The sequence below is a fragment of the Anas acuta genome, chromosome 1, assembly GCF_963932015.1.
Source record: "Anas acuta chromosome 1, bAnaAcu1.1, whole genome shotgun sequence".
NCBI lineage: Eukaryota > Metazoa > Chordata > Aves > Anseriformes > Anatidae > Anas > Anas acuta.
The window spans coordinates 105,102,675-105,124,145 of NC_088979.1; positions in this window are offsets into that span (position 1 = coordinate 105,102,675).

The window sequence follows — 21,471 nt, forward strand, 5'->3', positions numbered from 1 at the left end:
ATTTCAGATCCTCATTTATAAATCAGGATAATAACATCCTTTTACCTTGCTGGAACTGTGTGAACGTAAGTTCAATAGGATTTCTAAATCACTCAGATACTTTTCGAATGAGCAAACAAGGAAAAGACCATTAGAAAATTAATAGCTGTCTTCAAAGCTAAGCAGTAAATTTGGCCTATATCCATACAACCAAGAACGTCATATGAGAACTACTGATTGTTTTAATCGTCCTTCAATTTGTCACGTTCCTACCCTTTATAATAGGTATTGGTTTTATCTGTGTATTTCAAAAAGAGCAGCTGATGACATGGTTTGGCACACAGATTTTATGAGTGTGCATTTGGGATTCTCACTTACTCATGGGCTGCTAAGTCAAAAATGAATTATACAGATGAGTCTGAACAAATGACACTGAAGTGTTTCTGTTACAGTGTTATGTGTTTTATATATAATGAACACAGACCAATAAATCTATTTGAGAAGTACATGAGAGGTTTTATTCATTTTTAATTCTAACTATTAAATCCATCTTGCTATATGTAATATAACTTAATGCCAAGATATAAACACAATATTCACCTAAGTCTACGTGGGGTGGAACAAAAAGATTTAAATGATATCTTGCAGTTTTTCCCCTGTATTTAAAATACAAAGGAGATAATGATCTTATTTAAAAATGAAATTAATACTTTATGTGCAGACCTTCCTGGCTACACCATTTCCCAACTAGAGCTACAGTGAGCACTGCAGATGCTCCTGTTGGAAACTGAGATCTATGTTTTTAACTTTCAAAACATCATCCAATTCACACAGTTTTATTAGAAATAATGAGGAACTATTTCTTTCCCTGTAACATTTTTTTCCCACCTATTTCTGTTTACTTTTGTTTAAATCTTATATATCCAAAAGCAATATTAAGCTCAATACAAACTTAAAGCCATGGCTGCAGCTACTGCTCCTGCTTATGCAAGTTTCCCTTTTGGGTTGGTATTTCTATTGCTCTAAGAAAAAGTTCTTACAGTTAAAGACAGTGCTCATCACCCCGCTCACATACACAGGCATACACACATGAAAGTGGAAAACTTTTATCAGCAAACCAAAGGATTATTCCTTTTTTAAATGGAACATCATATTTTAACTCTGCAAGGTTATTTTCAACCAACTGCACCCAAGTCTAAGTTTATACAATTAATATAACCTCCCAGAAATTAATTAAAGTAGTGCTGATCTTTAACGGAAAAGTTGATCGTAGAATTACATTAATATCATAAACCAGTAAAAATTGACACAAGTCTAGTTTTCATTGCCTATATGCTGGTAGTTTCTGGGCACATAGCAAACCATAACAGCTTTCTTCCATCAGCAAACTATCTGGCAGTAAACTGGATATATAGTGTCTTTAGTGTTGACTTATGAGGACTGACAGTTAAACATCCTATTACTCAGGGTTGACCATATACCCTTAGATGCATAAAATGAAAGGAAGACAGAAGATGCAGAACAGCATCTTTTTCAGAAAGCATCACATTGAAACATTTGATCACTGCTATTAAAGGCATGATACAAGTGTCATAAAAAAGTTGCTACTATGTTTAAGCTGTCACTAAATTGATTAATGATTAAGAGGAGGTGAACAGTTCAGCAGAGTAAGCCTAATACATACCAATGCATTAGCATTTGCTGAACAAAACTGATTTTGTTTTTATTAGCTAGGTTCAGATTTGATGGGATGAACCACACACCCAGGCATAGTCATAACTCAAGAGAACTATCAGCAAGAACAAAATGTCTTTTCTACTTTGGTATTTTATATGCAAAAGGACAAAACAATATGGATCAGATCCTACTCTTTGTATTTAGAATTTAAACACTTAAAAATAGAATACCAACACAATTATTAAGTGAATATACTCTCATCAGAGTAGAAGTAGTCATCTACCATAATCTGCAGAATTTCCCCATTAACATATTTTAGGAAAAAAAAAAATCAAATAAGGAACCTTTGTGAATATTATTGCTGAAACAGGGAATATTCAAAACTACCAGAACCACGTCCACACAGCTTTTTGCTTCATTTCAAAATGCCCTTAGGTTTCTTTATTGATGGAGTACTGGCCAATCAATAGTCTCCCTCCTGGCATATTTTGGGGTATGCAGGAATATGTACCTTAAGAAGGGAATTTGCCCACCTCTTTCCCTGTCTCTCTCTCTAACTGAAGCACATGAAATATACAGGAGTTAATGAATGAAAATTCAAAGGGCATCAAAAGGTTAATGAATGAAAATTCAAAGGGCATCCTGGTGACAGGACGAGGGGGAATGGGCTAAAGTTACGCCAGGGGAGTTTTAGGTTGGATGTTAGGAAGAATTTCTTTACTGAAAGGGTTGTTAGGCACTGGAACGGGCTGCCCAGGGAGGTGGTGGAGTCACCATCCCTGGAAGTCTTCAAAAGACGTTTAGATGTAGAGCTTAGGGATATGGTTTAGTGGGGACTGTTAGTGTTAGGTCAGAGGTTGGACTCGATGATCTTGAGGTCTCTTCCAACCTAGAAATTCTGTGAAAAGGACAATTTGGAAGTATATTTGCAATTTCTAGGAAGATGTTTTTAATCACTCATCATTAACTACTGTTTTCACATTAATCTCTATTAGTGTGAATCAGCAAGGATATGGACTATGGTCAAGTATACTGGTAGAGGAAAAAAAAAACGACTAATTAAAATTTAGAAAGAATATGTTAGTAAACAAGAAAATTGTATGATATGTTTATTTTTTGTATGATAAAAAACAACAGAAGCAAAATCTCACAATTACATTGCTTAAATATTCTCAATGTAAATTCTGAATTTTTTCAACACAAAGTATGAAATAATGAAAATGTCTTTCAAGGTACATGGTCTCAAAACTTGTTAATAAAATTTAAGTTATTACCAGCTCCATGGGTGTTAAAAATGTGTAATAGTTAATGATGTTTAATAATTAATAGTGAAAGCATGTTATAACTAATTAGCTTAATAGAGATGGATCAGGGCCTACTTTGATGTATGGGAAGCAGCAATAGTACTCAGGATGTTCTTGTCTCCTAAGACTAGTAAAGTGTATCCATTTCCTTATATGATTATAATTATTTGTTTAAAGGCAGGAGTTGTAGGCATTAATTAAAATCATTATGATAGATACTGTACAATCATACACAAACTGTATACGTTTCATGCCTGAAAGCTTTGATATTCTAACTAGAAGGAATAGCTAATGATTATAAAACAGAAAAAGGGAAAAAAATACAAATTTAAAAAAGTTGACGAGCTCAGTAACAAACCCTTATGATTATAAAAGGGGATCATATGTATAAAACAATACTAACTTTTCAAATGCCAGCTTCTATTTGATCTACTTTCCACTTGCTTCTCACTAATATAACTGTTGAAATAGATTCTGATGCAAACAAATGTTCACAGTAAAAACCTCTATCTGCGGTTACTTGGAAAACTTTTAGAAGAACAGGTTTCAGACTTATGAAGGAAGTGTATGCACTGCTGTTACAATGTGGAACACTACCATTCTTCATTATAGCTAAGCCTTATACAAATATGTATAAGGTGCGTATATATATATATATGTCTATATATATAGAGAGAGAGAGACACACTTAAATTTTGAGAATCAGATCAGTCTGTTGCCCAGGGCACACATACATGTGCCTATCCTATGATACTTAAGGTGACTGAATGAATTAAAATAACCAGGATAAATTAAAACATAGAAATTATGCTCGAATATCTGAAAGTACTTTAAACTTGATTAATGAAGCCTGGAAGATAATTACACTAGGAAACCAGTAGCATTAAACAAATAGAATGCTGTGTAAAAGAACAAAATTCATCAAAAAATTTAACAAATGGATGAAGGATTAAAGATAAAAATCCAACTCAATTACAGAGTCTATGGCCCCAATCCAGCAAACCACTTAGAGCATAAGTTTAGTTTTATCAAAGTTAACAGACCTCATCAGTCTAAAGATAAGCATCTGCCTAAGGCATTTTCCAGAGCAGGGCCTATGGATTCTGCACAACTACATAGAAATACATTTGCCTTGCAATAATTACATATTTAACTATTAATTAAAATGTTATCTGTCAAAACAGAATGTACTTTACAAATCTTTAGTGAAATGCAAATGCTTACATTTCTATCACTGTTACATGTGATGTGAGCTGGAAAAAAATCTAGTGAGCTGAGTAAGAGATCTATCTCTAATCACAGAACAAGAGGATACATTTTATAACCTTTTTTTTTTGCCTATTAGGATCATATATGGCTATTGAAAAAAATCTTTCCATGATGGTTACATAAAATTTGAACATAGCTTTTCACTCAACTTATTAGAAGAGATTTCCTAATAAATAAATTAATAAAAGTCAAAAAATTCTTTTGGGTTGGAGGTAAGACCACTAACATTGGCACTGGGTATCAGTTGAGACCTCTGATAAAAATTAGGGAGTAATTAATATTGATAATTATGTTTTACATTCAAGATTTGGCTTAGAGAACAAATATTGTCTCTAGGAGCAGGCATATCTGAATGTGAGAGCAGACAGAATCATCTAGGTTGGAAATGACCTTCAAGATCATTATGTCTAACAAACAACCTCACCTACAGAGTCCCATGACTAAACCACATCCCTATGGTGACATGAATTGAAGGTACCTAATATAAAATGCACCTGTAAAGAAGCACCAATTGCCATGATTAGGATTAGCAGACTCATTACTGAAAAAAGTACAACAGAAAAAACAGAAGACCAAACCGTGCAATTGCTCTGGACTGGTGAAGTCAAAGATGAAAGACAAAATGTTTTCCAGTTAAGAAGAAACCCTATCAGAGAATGGTTCCAGTCAGGACTAGCTGAATGCTAACAGGTTTATGTTCACATAATTAATTTGGGGTGGAATAAAACCTGAGAAAACACAAGAAATGTTGAATGCATTAAATCTATACATATATATATATAAAATATATATATTTTTTAATAGTATTTCACAATGGGACGTAATATTACCCTGAAGTTTCAATTGAAGTAAATTTTGTCCTTTGCCAATTGTAATAAAAGCAAACAACTGAAGGTTGAAATCACAGTGACTTGGCTGTAGTGAATAGACTTGGCATTTCATACATTAAGGAGAAGGCTGTGATTGTGGTGGTCTTTCTTTTTATAACAGTCCAATACCTAGAGCAGGAAAGCCCCTACAATATTATTTATTTATTTATTTATTTTCCTTCTCTTCTTCAAGTCATGTAGATTTTATCTCAGGGAAGCAACAAATTTTTAAAGCATTAATTGTGGTAGGAAGAGATATGCATTGGATATGTTCTCAGTTCAACCCTCTTAAAATAGCAGTAATGAAGTCCAAATATTAGAAAGATGTCCTACCCACCAAAGTAGAGAAGCACACTTCCTCTTTTTTTTTTTTTTTCAGTGCCTGATTAAGCAGCTTATACACCAGAGAATTTATGAGATGTGAGGACAGCTACATGAAAGAAAGAAGTGGGGAAGATACAGCCTTTTCTTCAGAACACAAAAGGGCCTTTTAAAATATAGGTATTGTTGCCCGAATTCCAGTATAGACATTTCCACTGTACATTGCACACACAGAGACATTCTGGGATGTAAGGAGATTCTTTTGCTTTGCATGGCATCATATAGTTTTCACACAGCCATAATTTAAAAATATATTGAAATATTTGTTATCATATTACGTTTTTTATTTCATTAAAAGTGTATGAACAACCAAAAGTGTTCAATGAAAATGTACAAAACATTACTGGAAACAACATTATAATCTGTATGGGAGGAAGCAGTATACATGACTTGGACAGCTTATTTGTTGGACACAGTTTACGTAGCCAACTGTTAAATATTTTAAAAGAATATCCATTCAAGCAAAATGATTCAATTTTTCAATAGCACTTGTTAACTCAGTATTGTGCATTTTTACTTGTAAAAATCCTTGATGAGTAGGCAATGTGTTCTTTGCATGTACTTGCCATGTGGGAGAGAGACCATGGAAAGATCAGTTCAGGTGTTCATCTCATGTGCAGTTAGCATGTCTCTGGAAAAGACAAGGAAGGAGTCCTTTCTTCCTGCAGTGAGCAGGATAGCATGAAAGGATAGTGACTTAAAACTCTGAAACCTTGCATTTTCAGACTAAATTGGCTGCATGTCTGAAGTAAGTTACATCAGTCCCCCTAGTTACGCTGTCAGTAAGAGTCTATTAAGGTTTTAATTTTTTTAACAATCACATACGTGGCTAGGGCACTGGATGTGGAACTTGGATACAACTCTCTCTTTTCAGTTGGTGGCCACGATAGGAAATGACATTGGCATGACACAATTCCAGAGGATGTATATCATCAGAAACTGCCAATTCCTGCCTCCCCCCAAAAAATTAAAATACTTCATAATATGCAATTCCATTTGAGATTCACTTCTGTGAAAGCACTGTTTGTCTACAGAGCCAATATACATTCGGCCTTACAAAGTGCTTGGGATAGGGCACGACTGGCACTATACCACTCTTCAAATAATGCATATGCAATTCCACTGTAAAACACGTTCTGTCTACCACAAGGCCAAGAAATAAATAGGTGGACTCAGCTATTGAATCGAGTACATATCTATTATTCTTGAATTTAGTAATTTTTTTTTGTAAAAAATCTGCTTCATGCATCAGATACACTGTATTGATTTTTTTTCCTTTTTAAGAACCAGAACACTTACAGTGTTTCAGTAAGTTCCTATTTATACAGCATCTGCAAAGTTTGTAGCACTTACTTCAATGGTGAAACGTTTTAAAAATAGAGTGAATGTAACTTTCAAATAAAAAGGAGGCGATCGCATCGCAGGCGATGCCCTCCTCTTCCGACCCCACCTTCCCAGGTGCCCTTACAAAACAGGTTTGAGGCCCTGGAGAATGAGAGATCAACAGCAACTGAGGAAGAGGTAGAAAGTGTTCCCAGGAGGATTCCTAGGGTGAGGAGGTCAACTCCACGCATCAGGACTGCCTCCACCAAGAACGAAAGAAGGGTGATTGTTGTGGGTGACTCTGTCCTTAGGGGAACAGAGGGCCCTATTTGTCGGCCTGACCCTACCCGTAGGGAGGTCTGCTGCCTCCCTGGGGCCAGGGTCAGGGACATTGCCAAGAAGGTCAAGCGCCTGGTACGGCCCACTGACTACTACCCGCTATTGGTCTTTCAGGCTGGTAGCGATGAAGTAGCAAAGAGAAGCCCGAAGGCGATCAAAAGAGACTTTAGGGATTTGGGGCGACAACTTAGAGGTTCAGGCGCACAGGTTGTGTTTGCCTCTGTCCTTCCGATAGGGGGGATGGAAGCTGAAAGGTGCGCTGTTCGCATAAACTCGTGGCTTCGTGACTGGTGTGACCGGCACAACTTTGGGTTCTTAGATCACGGGAAGGTCTATGCTACACCGGGCCTGATGGCACCGGATGGGATGGGCCTCTCTCGGAGAGGGGTAAGGATCTTGGGTCAGGAGTTGGCAGGGCTGATAGATAGGGCTTTAAACTAGGTAAGAAGGGGGATGGGGCTGAAACAAGGACTGTTGGGGCTGTGCCAGGGGGAACAATGGCAAGGCCGGAGGATAAGGAGGATAAGGTAAAGGCCCAGCTGAAGTGCATCTACACCAATGCACGCAGCATGGGTAATAAACAGGAGGAGCTGGAAGCCATCGTGCAGCGGGCAGGCTACGACTTGGTTGCCATCACGGAAACGTGGTGGGACCAGTCTCATGACTGGAGTGCTGCGATGCCTGGCTATAGGCTCTTCAGAAGGGACAGGCAGCACAGAAGGGGTGGCGGTGTGGCTCTCTATGTTAGAGAGTCTTTCGATGTTGTAGAACTCGAGGCTAGGAATGACAAGATCGAGTCCCTTTGGGTTAGGATCGGCAGGGACAACAAGGCTAGTGTCCTGGTCGGGGTCTGCTATAGACCGCCGAACCAGGATGAGGAGACGGATGAGGAGTTCTACAGGCAGCTGACAGAAGTTGCGAAATCGTCAGCGCTTGTACTCGTGGGGGACTTCAACTTCCCTGACATATCCTGGAAGCACAACACAGCCCAGAGGAAGCAGTCTAGGAGGTTTCTGGAGAAAGTGGAAGATAGCTTCCTGACGCAGCTGATTAGTGAACCTACCAGGGGTGGTGCCCTGCTAGACCTTCTCTTCACAAACAGAGAAGGACTGGTGGAGGATGTGATTGTCGGGAACAGTCTTGGGCGGAGTGACCACGAAATGGTGGAGTTCACTATTCTTGGCGGGGCCAGGAAGGGAACCAGTAAAACCACTGTATTGGACTTTCGGAGGGCTGACTTTGGGCTGCTCAGGACACTAGTTGGTGGAGTCCCATGGGAGGCGGTTCTGAAGGGCAGAGGGGTCCAGGAAGGCTGGGCGCTCTTTAAGAGGCAAATCCTAATGGCGCAGGAGCGGTCTATTCCCATGCGCCCAAAGATGAGCCAGCGGGGAAGAAGACCAGCCTGGCTCAACAGAGAATTGTGGCTTGAGCTTAGGAGAAAAAAGAGGGTTTATAATCTTTGGAAAATTGGGCAGGCCACTAAGGAGGACTATAAGGATGTAGCGAGGCTGTGCAGGGACAAGATTAGGAAGGCCAAAGCTCGTCTGGAGCTCAATCTGGCTACTGCCGTTAAAGATAATAAAAAACGCTTTTATAAATACATCAACACAAAAAGGAGGACTAGGGAGAATCTCCATCCTTTACTGGATGCAGGGGGAAACTTAGTTACAAGAGATGAGGAAAAGGCGGAGGTGCTCAATGCCTTCTTTGCCTCAGTCTTTAGCGGCAATACCGGTTGTTCTCTGGATACCCAGTACCCTGAGCTGGTGGAAGGGGACGGGGAGCAGGATGTGGCCCTCACCATCCACGAAGAACTGGTTGGTGACCTGCTACGGCACTTGGATGTCCACAAATCGATGGGGCCGGATGGGATCCACCCAAGGGTACTGAGAGAACTGGCAGATGAGCTGGCCAAGCCCCTATCCATCATTTATCAGCAGTCCTGGCTATCGGGGGAGGTCCCAGCTGACTGGCGGCTAGCAAATGTGACGCCCATCTACAAGAAGGGCCGGAGGGCAGACCCGGGGAACTACAGGCCTGTCAGTTTGACCTCAGTACCAGGGAAGCTCATGGAGCAGATCCTCTTGGGAGTCATCATGCGGCACTTGAAGGGCAAGCAGGCGATCAGGCCCAGCCAGCATGGGTTTATGGAAGGCAGGTCCTGCTTGACGAACCTGATCTCCTTCTACGACAAAGTGACGCGCTGGGTGGACGAGGGAAAGGCTGTGGATGTGGTCTACCTTGACTTCAGCAAGGCTTTTGACACCGTCTCCCACAGCATTCTCCTCAAGAAACTGGCTGCTCTTGGCTTGGACTGGCGCACGCTTCGTTGGGTTAGAAACTGGCTGGATAGCCGGGCCCAAAGAGTTGTGGTGAATGGAGCCAAGTCCAGTTGGAGGCCAGTCACTAGTGGCGTCCCCCAGGGCTCGGTGCTGGGGCCGGTCCTCTTTAACATCTTCATCAATGATCTGGATGACGGCATTGAGTGCACCCTCAGTAAGTTTGCAGATGACACCAAGCTAGGTGCGTGTGTCGATCTGCTCGAGGGTAGGAAGGCTCTGCAGGAGGATCTGGATAGGCTGCACCGATGGGCTGAGGTCAACTGTATGAAGTTCAACAAGGCCAGGTGCCGGGTCCTGCACCTGGGGCGCAATAACCCCCAGCAGAACTACAGGCTGGGAGAGGAATGGTTGGAGAGCTGCCAGGCAGAGAAGGACCTGGGAGTGATGGTGGACAGTCGGCTGAATATGAGCCAGCAGTGTGCTCTGGTGGCCAAGAAGGCCAACGGCATCCTGGCTTGTATCAGAAACACTGTGACCAGCAGGGCTAGGGAGGTGATCGTCCCCCTGTACTCGGCTCTGGTGAGGCCGCACCTCGAGTACTGTGTTCAGTTTTGGGCCCCTCGCTACAAGAAGGACATCGAGGTGCTTGAGCGGGTCCAAAGAAGGGCGACGAAGCTGGTGAGGGGCCTGGAGAGCAAGTCCTACGAGGAGCGGCTGAAGGAGCTGGGCTTGTTCAGCCTAGAGAAGAGGAGGCTCAGGGGTGACCTTATTGCTCTGTATAAGTACATTAAAGGAGGCTGTAGCGAGGTGGGGGTTGGCCTGTTCTCCCATGTGTCTGGTGACAGGACGAGGGGGAATGGGCTAAAGTTACGCCAGGGGAGTTTTAGGTTAGATGTTAGGAAGAGCTTCTTTACTGAAAGGGTTGTGAGGCATTGGAACGGGCTGCCCAGGGAGGTGGTGGAGTCACCATCCCTGGAAGTCTTCAAAAGACGTTTAGATGTAGAGCTTAGGGATATGGTTTAGTGGGGACTGTTAGTTTTAGGTCAGAGGTTGGACTCGATGATCTTGAGGTCTCTTCCAACCTAGAAAATTCTGTGATTCTGTGATTCTGTAAAATCCACCATAATTATTTTGTCTCAGGTTCCACTCACTGAGTTTTAAAATTAATTTTTGCTTATTTATTCATAAATGAAGAAAAAGAAAATATTTAAAATAAATGGATGGAAAACTAGCTTTGTAAAGTGTTTCTTTCCTTCCTGTTGTAACTCAAAAACAGACTGCTAGTTCAGCAGGTGTGAAATTCCAGTTTAAGTACAAGCTACTCTAATTTCACAGTTGAATCACAGAGTTACCACAGAGTCCCCATTGAGCAAATTTCACATTTGCATGCATTCAAGGTCATTACTGAAGGTGATCGAAATGAGACTCGACACCTCCATTTATTTGTTGTCAAGGAGTGGGTCTGAAATTTGCACAGACTCTAATCATTCCGATTCCACGTCTAAGTCAAGGTTATTGCAGTCTTGTCTTGCCTTGTCAAAGAAGAATTTCCACTTCTAAAACACTATATTTCAATAATTCCTATCTTTGATCAGATTTCAAGCTCAATAATTCTGACACAGATACTACACAAGCTGCTTGTATGTTGCTTCAACAATTTATATTACTTCTCATCAGATTAAAACAGCATCTTTTTCTTTCCTTTATCATATTCCTAACTCTTCATTCAATGATGCACTTCAACTTCTTAAATAGCAAAGAAATTTTAAAACATACATACCTGTATCTGTTTATAAAATACAAAATGTATATAAATATATAAATATATATAATATATATATAAATATAAATATATATATAATATATATAAATATATAAATATAATATATATATATTTATATATATATTATATATTTAATATTTAATATATTTTATATTTATATTATATATAAATATATATATATAATATATATATAAAATATACCCCAATTTAGATACATATATGCACATTGTATATGCATATATAAAGCATTCATAAATGTAAATACATACATATACAGATGTGACGACTGAAATGTAAAGAATACATAAAGAAAAATGTGTGCAAAGAAAAATTACAATACTTGTCCAAACATGTACTTATCCAGAAGATCCAAGAAGTCACCATAGACTTCTTTGTGCATTTCCTAACTCTAGCCATTAAAGGTGAATACATCTATTCTTTCTTTCAGAGCTTGGCCACAAAGAGCTCAAAGTCACAAATTTTCTTTTCTTGTATCTTGATACAGCACTATTAAAGTCTATCACTTTGTTGGTTTACTTCAGTTGTATATTTTTTGCAGGCTTTGAGTCTGAACTTTTAACAAGCTTAATTTAGTCTTTTAACATATGTATCCATTATGAAATGTCAGATTATGTCAGTTATTGGTATCAGACTAATTCACAAAGTCAAGCCACCATAATTCTTAAAGACCAAATATATTTTCTTGGATTAGAATCCATGATTAGATAATCTCTGAACGTACCAGAAAGGCAACCACTATCAATTGATTTCTTTTCACTCATTAAAAAAGCTTTCTGTTGAGATGAAAAATAAGAAGTGAATTGATAAGTGTGAAATCAATTTCTTTATACTCTTTGCAGGCCAAAGATAAATACTAGTAATAGCCTTAGAAGTTACAGCATAGAGCTAACTTTTGATCCTTGTACTCTCTCTACAGCACTGTATGTCAAAGTCATCAATCTGAGTCTGTCTAATTCACTGATCTATTTCTTTTCCTTAAGAAAGTTAAGTTTAAATGTTACTATGAAGAGTATAAGGAGGAAGATCAATAAATAGCCACCAGGTCGCTGCATTTCTATAAACTTGACTTCCACTGAGCATATTGCTGATCTGAACATAGCAAATTATTGTTTTTAAACGTATAACATTGAGAAGAACTTTTCTGGGTATGCAGAAATACATAATCACTTTAAAATCTGACCTTTTGAGTTTTTGTTGTTGTTGTTTTTTCTCATATATATCTATGATTCAGGAAGCATTACTGTCTAATTTTATGGACTAATTGAAAATAGCACAGCAGTATTAAATGAACTGAATTAAGCTGCACAAGCAGTCTGCACAAAAAACAAGGGAAGAATGCTTGCCTCATTACCGAATACTTTACCCACGATCTTAACTGACACTTCCACTGTGAAACATCTATACATCAAGAAAGTGTTCAGTAATGCTTGCCAGTAACAGTAGAAATATTACATTAGCACAACACAGTTTTTAAATTTGTTTCTAAATAAATATTTTTTTTTTATTTTTTAATCATTTTCACTCCCCCCCACACCAAGGTTTAATAATATGAAAGTTAAGACAAGATTTCCCCCTCTTTTCTGGTTCCAGCTCACTGAAAAGTAAAGATCTGATCCCTTTGCTCTGTTTTATTTATTGCAAGTCAACCTACATGTATTTCTCCTGAATGTAGGGCTGTACAAATATTTTGCAGAAAGGTAGTTCTCGCCATAAAGGGTAGAGGATCCACCCAACTCTTCTGTTCCCTTTCCTGCCCTCCTTCAGCAACACCACTTCAAGAAAATGTTTCAGATATAAATATCAAATCCACAAAATTAAACATTGATTGGTGGAGTTGCTGCCTCTGTGTGTTACAGAGCTCATTTGCTCAAGACTCTGGAACTTACTCTGGTGTCATGTTGGCCTTGCCTGGTTGTCTCAGTGTTTAAATGACAGATGACATAGTCACACAGAACCACTAAATCCTACGCTTAATAAGAAATCTAAGATGTTACAAGACCAGCATTTTGCACCTTTGGAGATGAGTGAATTCATAAGTGGTTCACCAAAGTGCCCAAAGAATGCCTGATTTACTGATGTTCACCAATTGCTGCAGTAATGAATTTGATCAGAAAACTGCCCGATATCTATGGTGCATCTGCTACCATAAGTGCAGAGCTGGTCCTTGTGCCTGGTGTTAACTTTAAGAGACTACATAGCTAACAATGTTCTCTAGATAGTTTCTAATTAGTTTCTTGATAAACTTTAGGTAATTTTAAAGCTCTTAAAAGAGAAACTTCCATTACAGAATACTTCCAAAATTCATGACTTTTCTGTGGCTATTAGAGGGAATTAAGCATGCCACTGACATGCCTTTGACATGCTGCAAACCCTGTCTATGCCTTTAAAAAAAAAATATATATATATATATATATTAATGTAAATATATATATATATATTTATTCTCCAAAGGATGGAGGCTGTGTTCAAGCTGCTGGGACTGCTCAGTCATGCCTGGGAACTGCCTGCAGTGCTGACAGCCCAGCTGCACCCATCAAGAGGCTGCTCCAGGAATTTATCTGCACAAACTGCAACATTTTGGTGGCCAGGAAGGCTCTCCTGTGAATGTACAATTTAATGAGATAAGCATAACCTCACGTGTAATTTACAGTGCTACCACTAAGCTAAAATTTTCAGACATGACAAGTGTTTTGTACTTCTGTTTCATTCTACCTAGTTTGTAAAACTCTAAACTGTACTTCAACTTTCAGAAACTTTGGCCTTTTCCCATTCAAATATCATGTAATAAAGGGTTTCTCAGGGCAGCATTCTCTAATTTTTCCTGAATACCATTACTGAGACCTACTATGAAGCTACTACATCCTATTGAAATGCTAAGAGTTGAGGTGAGCATCTTCAATTTTACTTTAAAGTTCAACAAGGCTCTTAAATTCCTATCTTAAGGAAATTTCAACTTTTCAAAAGGTCCAAGCACTCAACAATTTGCAATAACTTCAGAAGACTTTAGATTACAAACCCCACTCAGGCAATAATTAGATAATATTAACATCTGGTAGCATATTAACTAGAGATTATTTATAAAGATATTTTGGAAATATTTTCCTATAGTAGAAAGCCTAAAAATAGTAGAAGAAAACTAAATCAAACACAAGCCTCACAAAATCTTAATAGTCACAGGTACTGTAAAATTGTCTTTCAAAAAAGACCAGTTGAGAATTTGTTCTTGAATTATGTACATTATATATATAGCATTCTGAATATCACAATATCACTTTTTAAAAAGATGCAAAACAAAAACGTGGGCTGCAGTGTTCTTTCTGAAATACACTGTAGGTAATGATATACTAATTCCTGAAGTCCTGACAATTTATTTTCTGAGACTTAAATTGATTTATGTTCCTTTCTCATTGATCTATGACAGAAAAGTGAAAAACATTTGGGGTGCATTGATACTAAATATCATTGATAATATCATTAAATAATATTGACATTAAATGATTAGAAAGTAAAAGTTAACTTCTTTACTGAAAGGGTTGTTAGACACTGGAACAGGCTGCCTAGGGAAGTGGTGGAGTCACCATCCCTGGAGGTCTTTAAAAGATGTTTAGATGTAGATCTTAGGGATATGGTTTAGTGGGGACTGTTCGTGTTAGGTCAGAGATTGGACTCGATGATCTTGAGGTCTCTTCCAACCTAGAAATTCTGTGATTCTGTGATTCTGTAAATATATCTTTAAAATACAACTATCAGTTTTATGCTACCATCTTGTTTCCTTGTTTCTCTGAGGGTGTTTTGGTAGTTTATTTTTTGTGGAGAAGGAATAATTTTAACTTGAGTGGTTTTTTTGTTTGTTTGTTTTTGTGTTTTGTTTTTTTTGTGGGTGTGTGTGTTTTTTGTTTTTGTTTTTGTTTTTTAAGTAAAATGCAGTATATGGAAGTGTATCAGGGAAATACTTCTTGAAAATACACAAAAATACATTCAAACTGTCTTAGTGAGAAAGTAAGCAAATAATAGCTTTGCAAATAGATTTACAGAATTCCACTTCGTTTTTAAACTAATTCTCTTACGGAGGTATAAAGCCAATGTACCTGTGTGACTTTACTTACAAATTGTCTCAAATGGCTGTTGGGTTGTTGACATTCAGAAGTTCTTATTTCTTTCTTTTTTTTTTTTTTTTCTAATTATTATATTCTTTATTCTTTTTTATTTTCTAGCCAATGGCCTGGAATGCTTTGAAAGCCCACCCCACCATCACGAGAATCTCACAGTCTGGTGCCTAGTATTATAGCTGGATCTTGCAGGCAGGTGTTTAGACTTGTGCAAAGCATAATTGTTACATATATACCATGAATACACCTAAAACTGGACTCATTGCAGAAGTAGAGCTGAACTAGACATGGAAAAATATAGGCTAAAGGAGAGATTGTCTGTGGATCTTATTTTAAAACATATTTTAGAGTGGAATCACAGAATTTCCAATACTGTAAAGCAAATGATGGGGTACAAAATTTTATTTCTTGAGAGTAGTTACTTATCTTTCTTCAGTGAACTGAAGATGCACTTTCCTGAAGAACCTGTCTCAGGGTAACTAGTGCTGCTGTAGCCCAGAATAACCACAGTACCTAAGCTATCTCACTACTTACTGCTTTGCATATTTATCTTTATAACATTCCTGTCAGGAAGTACAGCACAGCCCTACTTTTCAGATGTGAAAGTCAGGCAAAGGCATCTGCCAAATAAAAATGTAAGGACTTATCTTAATATAAGTAGAACTGAGATGTCTGAAATTTCATCATCTTGTCTTCCAAGAACAAGGAAAAAAAAAGAAGAAAAAAAAAAAGTTCCTTACGTATTTGAAGTTCCCTTGGTGTCTGGAACTATGCCTCCAAAAATGCCTTGAACTGCCTCTGACTGGGAAACCTGTGCAGTTCAATCCAAATCTCAGAAACTCCTCATTCAGGACAAAAAATATAGTAGTTTGTTTCACAGAAGAATAATTGCTAGACAGAGACCAGTACATGAAAACTGGTGCAAGCCTGTCTGCCCGGTCTCTCTGATGCAGCTACTGATGAGATGATGCAGCATCTCATCTGGGCATGAACTGGTCATTCTGCACCTGCAGAATGACCATCGTGGCTTCAGCCCACCTAGTGAGGATTCAATGCACAAATATCTTCCAAGAACAAGCATAGAGTAATATTAAATCCTGTACATTCATATCTTCATTTGGACAAGAAAACAGAGCTACAAGAGGCAATGCATTATATAACACTGTGGGAAGTTCTGCATTCTTTGAATGACTCTTCAGGTACATCCCAACCAACCATAGCAAGCTGCTGGGTACACTATGCAGATATATTCCAGCTTAGTTTACTATATGCAATGTAAAATTATTTGTAATGTAAAAACAAAAGTTATTTATTTTATCCTAAGTGATCTCATGAACAACGATTTAGTTTATCTGCTCTAGTCTCACTATTTTTTTCCTTGTAAAGATCACACTACCACTACGTTTAATGTATGCATTTATTTGTTGGTTGGTTACATACACTGCTAAGGTACATACCTGGAATTAAAAAAAAAAAAAAAAAAAAAGCATGTTACTTTAAAAAAAAGTTTAGATTAAATCAAATTAAGCACAACCAAAAATGATGACGGTAGAAGAGAAGTTAAACTAGAGAGCAGGGAGATAAACACATGTGAAATGGATACATTGGCTTTATAATTCTATTCTCAGCAGTTCGCATTAGCTCAAAAACTTTTTAAACTACGAAGTAGCAAAGTACAGACCTGCAGTTTCCATGTTAGCAATTACATCCTCTGTAGCAGATAGAAGAAATAGTAATTCCTGTGTTGAAAAGGAGGTGTTGTCACATTCTTTGCTTGTGACTCATTTGTACTGCGACTGAAGTCAAAAGTGAAATTTCTATTGACTTTAGTTGAACAGAATCGAATGCAATATAAATGCAAAACAGAATTAGGTTGAGAATGTGAAATGAACATAATGAAGGGAGAACCCAAAGCAATCTGTAGAATGAGCCCTGGAAAGGTTAAACTTCTATAACTTCACGAGAAAGTCTGAGCTCTCTGAACTACTGAGGGAGGCTGTGCTTCTGAAAAGCATGGAAGTAATTTCAGTGTCTTGATTATGATAAGAGCTCACATTTAAGGATATAGCTTCTAATAATTATTTTAAAGAATTTTATTTTTCTAAGCATTTAGTTTGGCAGAGAACCAAGGGGAAAATTCAGGTAATCTGCTAGCCTTATATCATCAGCAAAGGTAGACCAAGAAATTTTGGGAACTGGTGTTTTAGAGATATCACTGTAAATACATAGTTTCTCAAAAATTTTACATTATTACTCCCTAGTGTTAGAAAAATAAAAATCTATATTATCATAAAACTGACATTTTTTTTTAAGTCTACTTTTTTATTTTTTTTTAACTGCTTTTAGCTGAGGAGTTGGTGAAAGAAAAAAAAAAAAAGCTGCACTGTAAATAAAGAGGAAGGTTGTTTGATATAGGTCTTGCTCAAAATCATAGCTTATATGTGTATAGTTTTGCCATGGTCTGTCTGCCTCCTGCCTACAACTGCAGCCAATTGTCAATGCCAGTTACAGAGTGCACTACTGGGGCAAGGGCATAGTGCTACTTCCTTAATATGCTTTCCCTATATCCAGCAATTATCAGGTAATGGACTGTCAGAGTTAAAAGTACTGTTTGGTATGTAATAGCACTTTTTCTTTGAGTAATTTGTCCTGTCAATTTTTGAAATTACACCTTGTAAGAAGTCTCTCAGTCTTAAAAAAGAAGATGACGAGCCTTTTTTTTTTTTTTCACTGTACACCCATTTCCTGTTAAGATTACTGAATGTTTCCAGTTCTTGAATCTGAAGAGCTCGTGGGCAATCATTCCAAATTCAGTTTCTCCACCACAATCATGGTGTATAGATTTCCATCCTATCCATCTTCACCTATCTGCCTTAAGGGCTTAGTCTTTCTGTGCAATCACACCTACTGTTTTTCTCCAGATTTTTTCCAGTTCTGCTACATGCTTTTGAGATGGCCAGACAAGAACTTCAGACGGTACTCAAAATATTACTAAGCTACAGATTTTTATATATGCATACTAATTTCCCTTTTTCTATACATCTTTCCTAATAATTCCTAACATTTGATTTGCCTTTTCTTTTTCTGACTGCTATTAAGCAGTAAACTGACATTTTCATATAACTATCAATCATAATTCCAAAATTTAATGTGATAATAGTCAGCTAGGAATTCGTCATTACATATGTAAAGTTAGAAGTGATTATTTCCCATGTGCATCACTTCATATTTATATAGATTGCATTTTGTCTGCTATTTTACTGCAGTCACTTAATATGGTAATATTTTCCTTGAATTCATCATAGGTATCCCTTTTGTTTTTTATTACCTTGAAAAACTATGTGTCATCAGCGAATTCTGTCTACTCATTTCAGTGTTAATGAAAATGCTGAGCAACCCAGACACGTGTGACTCTGCTGATGACCTCCCTCTTCTCTCAAGATCGACCATTTATTCCTACCTTCTGTTTCCTAACTGACTTGTCTCTGCTTCTAGGCTAGAATTCTGTATTTTTCATCTTTTTCCCACTTCCCCTTCATTCATTCTTTTGCAAAGATCTTCAATATCATCGTCCAATATTCTAACACTGGCGTTGAGAAGCCTTCTAGAGCTGTAATAGGTAATTTCTGGACAGATGAAGGAGTGTTGACACTCACACAAGGATATATAACAAACCTAACCCTCAAATGCAAATAAGCTAATTTCAATGTACATTTTCTCAAAAGTGTTATGTCTCAGAAGTGTATATTTATTATTAAAAATAATAATAATAAAAAAAAAAAAACACACTATGTCCAATGGTTACAAAGGAAATCTCCTTGTCAGAAGTAATGATCCTAAAAATGACTGGCACAAGCTGCAACCCATCATTATGTTAAAGGTTTGGGATACTTATTCTGGGAAGAGCCATGTGTTGTGTCAGTTCTCATCAGCCTTATTTTCCCTCCCTTAATTCTTTGCCAACTCCTTTAAAAAAAATACATTTGATGCCAGTCATATTCCATCCATACGCCTTTAGAAAGTGACTAACTCCAACTTCAATGCATGTTTATTAAAACAGGTTTAAATAATTTCACAGCGGAACTCGTGTGTATGTAAATACATATACGTGGAACAATTGACCTTTTCATCATATGTTGACAATATTAATCTACTATGAAATTGATTCCCTCCCTTTGTTTTTAATTTAGATATCCATGAGACTTGCTGTTGATATCTATTTACAGTAAGTGATACAGGATTAAAAAAAGGAGGATGTTTTTCCAATTCTCCTGCTCAGATACCAACTCTAACAATAGAATAAAGGTATCTTAGGCTTCTCAGCCAACAACTGTTGCTTGAAAGCAAGTACATAGCTGGTAAACTAGGTACTTCCTTGCAAGGTAGTCAATTCAATCAGCTGCACTACATCTGAGCTAAACTGCTTCATGGGAAGATGTTAAGCTCTCAACTGCTACTCCCATTTTTGTTCCTTTCTTTTACTCCTTTTCCCTTCCTCCTCAAATCTAACAAGAAGAATTAGAAGAAACGATATATTACAGTTGTGCTGTTCTTTTCTTTCACACTGAGATCTATAAAGCTCTAAACCTGTACAATCCACCCTACTGTCTCCATATGTTAATTCTAATTATACCATGTGTATACCAGTCCTTTGATATAAAAAATAAGATTTGGACCAGGCTGAAACGCATCTACCCTGTTCAGTAAAAGAAAAAAACACGTCACTTGGAATGTGAGAATACTTACATTTAACTTGTATCTGCACTACTTTTTATCTTTAGTAAATGTCATGTATTTTCAAAATGCCTTAAACCTATTGCTTTCTTCAACCTCTGAGCACCTGAAAGTTTTAGTTATCATATATATTTCTGCATTTATATTAATAGGATTTAGATGCTACTTGCAAAGTACTTTTCACAATGTTTTCCTTATTCTGTTGTTATACTTTGTTTAGTATTAATGACAACTTACTTCATATAATATAACATCTTGTACATATATTTCACATTTGAAGAAAGAGGAAATATGCAACCTGGCAATTTTAAGAAATTTCCATAGTAGTAATTTTAAACATATGATTACTTCCCCCAGATAACATGTTTAAAAAAAATAAATAAAAATCTTGGCTGTTTTGTTGCAACTCTGCTTAATAGATTTTGCTAGGAATTTTTCATTGCTTCCTAACTATACAGGCATGTAGCTGCAGTCTGAATCTCTACATAACCTGAAGTAAACCTGATTTCAGCTGGGACAGAGTTAATTTTCCTCCTAGTAGATGGCATGGTGCTGTGTTTTGAATTTAGGTTGAGAGCAATGCTGATAACCCACCCATGTTTCAGTTGGGACAGAGCAGCGCTCACACAGAGCCAAGGATGTTCCAGCTCTCGGTGCTGCCCTGCCAGCGAGGAAGCTGGGGGTGAAACAGGAGCTGGGAGGGAACACAGCCAGGACAGCTGGCCCAGGATGCCCAAAAGGATATCCCACACCACAGGGTGTCGTGCTGAACAGTAAATATGGAGGAGTTTGCCAGGGGGGAGATACTGCTGCTCATGGTCTGGCTGAGCATCAGGCAGCAGGTGGTGAACAATTGCATTGTGCATCATTTGCTTTGTATATTCTTTTATTATTATTATTTCTTCCTTCTCTGTCCCATTAAGCTGTCTTTATCTCAGTCCATGAGTTTTTACCCTTTTGATGTTTTGTTTTGATTCTCTCCCATACCCACTATGTGTTTGTGGGAGGGGGATGAGCGAAAGGCTGTGTGGTGCTTAGCTGCCTGCCGGGTTAAACCACGACAGTAAGAACACACCCAACGCAGATATGGCGTGCAAACACTCATATGAAGCCACAACTTCTGTTCATAAACTATCACAGGCAAAGAAACTAATAGCAACATCATTATTTATTAAACATAGCTATTTAAAATCTGAAATAATTATTTGAAAATTAACTCTAAAAAATACATTAAAATGACTACAATAAAATTGCCAACACAATGTAAAAGCATCTGACAATGTGGCAGAAAAAAAACACAAAGTAAACTTCCTTTCACACATTCACAGGCACAGCTTGGATCTTATGATTGTATATATTCATCTTCCACTTGAAATCTCCTTTTAAATTCTGGAATTACAA